At 50.6% G+C, this 4,206-nt stretch overlaps 1 long non-coding RNA gene across 3 annotated transcripts; it reads left to right on the plus strand.

Moving 5' to 3' along the window:
• The first annotated feature begins 2,604 nt into the window (after positions 1–2,604).
• Positions 2,605–3,915, plus strand: LOC125610797. 3 transcript variants are annotated; one of them, XR_007340838.1, is made up of 2 exons: positions 2,605–2,740; positions 2,851–3,915. It is a non-coding gene; the product is annotated as an uncharacterized LOC125610797 (long non-coding RNA). The 3 variants fall into 3 exon arrangements; XR_007340839.1 differs by having other exon boundaries at positions 2,988–3,915; XR_007340840.1 differs by having other exon boundaries at positions 3,019–3,915.
• The last annotated feature ends 291 nt before the right edge of the window (positions 3,916–4,206 follow it).

Here is a 4,206-nt window from a genome sequence, read left to right on the forward strand (position 1 = left end):
ACAAACAACAGTAAGTGTTGGCGAGGGTGTGGGGAGAAAAGCACACCCATACACTGCTGGTGGGACGGCAAATTGGTGCAGCCAATATGGAAAGCAGTAAGGAGATTCCTTGGAAATCTGGGAATGGAACCACCATTTGACCCAGCTATCCCTCTCCTCGGTCTATACCCAAAGGACTTAAGAACAGCACACTACAGGGACACAGCACATCAATGTTTATAGCAGCACAATTCACAATAGCTAAACTATGGAGCCAGCCTAGATGCCCTTCAGTAGAAGAATAGAAAGAAACTGAGGTACATATACACAATAAAAAGGGATTAAAATTAAAAGAGAATAAAATCATGGCATTTGCAGGTAAATGGATGGAGTTGGAGAATATTATGTTAAGTGAAGTAAGCCAATCCCCCCAAAAAACACATACCAGATGTTTTCTCTGATGTTAGGATGGGGATGAGGGTTAGTACGGGAGGAATGGACGACTCTAGATAGGGCAGAGGGACAGGGAAGAGAGGGTAAGGGGGTAGGAAGATGTGGGAGGAGATGGGCCTCATTACCCCAGTACGTGTATGAAGACACGGATGTTGTGACTCCTCTTTGTGTACAACCAGAGACATGCAAAATTGTGCTCTATGTGTGTACTAGGAATTGGAATGCACTGTGCTGTCATGTATAACAAATTAGAATGAATAAAGAAAAATTTAAAAATCTTGTATATAGTGTAGAGTGGGGCCTTATTTTTTTAATCCAGTTTGACAACTTCTGCCTTTTAATTATGATGTGTGGGCTCTGGACATCTAAAGTGGTGATGGACATGGCTGAGTCGTGGGTCATCAGCTGTACACGTTCCCTGTCGTGGTTTCTGTTCAATCACTGTCTTCATCTTTAACTTAATGACATGCCTCCAAATAATGATCGGCTGGGCTGGGCTGGGGCCCAGTGGCAGAGAGCTGGCCCGGCACGTGTGAGACTCTGGGTTCGATCCTCAGCACCGCATAGAAATCAATACACAAGATAACGGCATTCCGTCTATCTACAGCTAGAAAAGCCTGTTTTTAAGTGATGATGGGCTGCTTCCCCTCCAGCGTGGAGACCTTTACTCATGTGCTCTCTGCTTTCCGTCCTGCCTGCTGTTGTCCCGAGTACCTCTTCCTCCTGTGTCATAGCCTTCTAGCACATTACGTCTTCCCCTGTGAGGTCAGTTATGTTTTAAATTTTTAAAAATCAATTTAAATGCTCCTGTTTACCTACCCTTTGTCATTTCCAGTTTTCCTCGTCTCTCTGTGGAGGTCCGTATTCTCACCTGGTATAATTTTCCTTCCGTGTGAAGAATGTTCTTAGCAGTCATTGGAGTTGCTGTCCTGCTGGCCATAAATTCTCCCCTGTTCTTCTTCTGAAGTCTTGGCTCATGGTCTTTGTTTCTGGAAGACGGGTTTGTTTGGATGGGTTCTAGGTTGGTGGTCTCCTCTGCCGGTCCTCGGGGTCTCGCTCTCCTCTGGTTGCGATCCCTGATGAGGACCCTACCTGACTCACTTTGTTTGTCCATACACAATCTGTGCAGTTCGGTTTTCTGCCTTTTTTCCTGCTGAGGGTTCATGGAGATCCTTGGGTCTATTGTTTCCCAGTTTCTTCAAATGTAGAGAAATTCCTTCAAGTGTGTCTGTAGACTTGGCCGATTGTTCTCGGTTCTTCCTCAGAGAGCCATGGCGTGTGTCGGTTGCTCTGCGCGGCCTGCTCCCTGCTTTCTGTTCATTGTTTTGGGTGATTTCTGTTGCCATCTTAAAGCTCATTGATATTTTTTATTTTCTTCAGTGTCTGTCCTGCTGTTGATCCCACTCAATGTATTTTCATTTCAGATATTGTGGGTTTTTAATCTCAAGAAGTTCATTTGGGTTCTTTTTAAATATCTTCTATTTTTCTCCTCCACATTTCTGTGTGTTCTCCCAGCTTCTGATAACCAGGTCCTGTTGTAATAGCTGGGACGCAATCGCCTCGTGTGTTCACCATGACCTCTTTCAGGGCCTTCTGGGTCTGGTTCTAATTGCCGGTTTCCTCTGGTTGGGAGGCGTAGGTCCCTGCTCCCTTTTGGTGATCTCACTCCTTCACATCTGCAGTGCCAGGGCGCACGCTGAGGCCTGATGCGCTTCTTCAGCTCCTGCTCTTGGTGGCGCTCCCCACCCTCTCCCAGTCAGGAAGCTGGGCGTCAACACAGCACAACACCAGGGCTCACCTACCGACTGCAATTTCACTCCCCGGGACTCAGACTCCGTGGGACTCTGCACTCGCCCCCCCGCCACTCTTGGAGCCCCAGCTGGGTCAGGGGCCTCTCCCCCGCCTCTCTCCCGCCTCTCCCCCCTGCCTCTCCCCCCTGCCTCTCCCCCCTGCCTCTCCCCTTCCTCTCCCTGTGCTCCAGCCCAGACTCTCTCCAGGTTGGGAGCTGGGCCGCAGCAGGGCAGGAGGGCTAAATGCTGAGGGCAGGCTCTGGGCCCCGGAGCCTCACGCCTGCTGGCCAGGCTGCACATGCTGCTGGGCTGGTGACCACCTCCCCCTCAGGATCCCACAGCCTCAGCTCCGCTCTGACGCTGCCTTGTGCCTTCACGGGAGGATCAGTGGCCTTCGAGACCTCACCTGTTTCCTGAGCAAGCAGGCAGGAAACAGACGTTGAAGGAGTACCGCTAAGAGGTGTGCCTTCACCTGCTCCCTGGGAATCCATCTTGTCACCAGTACACACCTGAGGCAGGTAATACCATCTACTCCATCCTCTCCACCCTGGGGCAGGTACTGCCACCCACTCCAGCCTCTGCACACACCTGAGGCAGGTACTGCATTCCCTCCATCGTCTCCACCCAGAGGCAGGTACCACCATCCTCTGCCCACACCTGAAGCAGGTATTTCCACACCTGTCCCGAGGCCAGGATGCCCCACCCGCAGCATCCACCAGGCCTCAGAGTTACTAAGTGCAGCTGTTCCCGCGGCTCTTCCCCCAGGGAAACTTGCCCACCCTCTTCCTACAATCAGGTCAGACTCTCCAGATGCAGGGAGGAGGCCCTGGAGATGCCCTGGACCCTGCTTCCTGGGGGCACCTGCTGCCTTCCATCGCCTCTCTTCCATCACCAGAGGTCTCAGGGGGACCCTCAGGTCTATCTTCAGTGTCCAGCTGATCTTACAGGCGAGGACCTTTAAGGAAGACTTTAGGTGAAAGTTCTCCAGACATTTCTGGAAAAATACAAAGTGACAAATCTGGCCCAGGAGGAAATAGAAAACTCAAGATGTGAAAAGCGGGAGAGGAAGACCTCACCCTTCTGCAGAGAGCCCCGAGGCCACACAGTCTGCCGGGGAGCAGGCCAAGGCCCACATGCTGCCGACCTCGTTTCACCTTGAAGGACGGGGGTCACTCCCGTTCAAGGTCAGGTAAGGGCTAGAAAAGAAGAGAGGAAAAAGCGTGTAGGCCCACTTTCCTTATGGCCATCGTAGAAGATCTTGAACAGTGTTTGATTCCTAGCTGATGGGCCCCAACAGTGTTGGGGTTTGTGGTTGTTGAGGTACGGGGTGCTCTGCCACAGAGCCACAGCCCAACCCTTCTTATTTTCTATTTTGAGGAAGGGTCTTGCTAAGTCACAGGCTGGCCTCAAATTTGCAATCCTTTGGCTTCAGGCTCCCAAGCCATTGGGATGACAGGTGCCACCACACCTGGCCAACAGTGTGTTTGGAACAGAGACAAGAACTGCTCAAATTCAAAAAGACTCCACATGGTGGCAGGAATGCAGGGTGACCAGAATTCTCCACCGTGTAGGTAGGCTGTTTTGGAAAAGACTTGGTGTTTTATTATGAATCTAAACATTCAACTACCCCATGACCCAGCGACCCCACTCCAAGATGTTTACACGAGAGAAATAAAAATGCGTGTCCAGAAAATGACAAGAATGTTCATAACAATTTTATTCATAATATCTTTTTAAAATAGAAACAGTCCACATGTCCATCGACGGGAGAATGGGCTATCAAACTGTGGTCTAGTGCAATTGGGGTTTACATCTGCCCCAGATTCATATGTTGGAAGCTAATGTGTGTTAGATTAAAAGGTGGGAAGTGGTTAAGTCACGAGCTGCACCTCATGAGGGGCCGGTGCCCTTACAGGAGAGGCCCTAGCCAGCTCCCTGCCCCTTCCACCACGAGAGGGCTGGTTGAGAAGCGCCATCTTGGAGC

Source organism: Marmota marmota, unplaced genomic scaffold, assembly GCF_001458135.2.
Source record: "Marmota marmota marmota unplaced genomic scaffold, marMar, whole genome shotgun sequence".
NCBI lineage: Eukaryota > Metazoa > Chordata > Mammalia > Rodentia > Sciuridae > Marmota > Marmota marmota.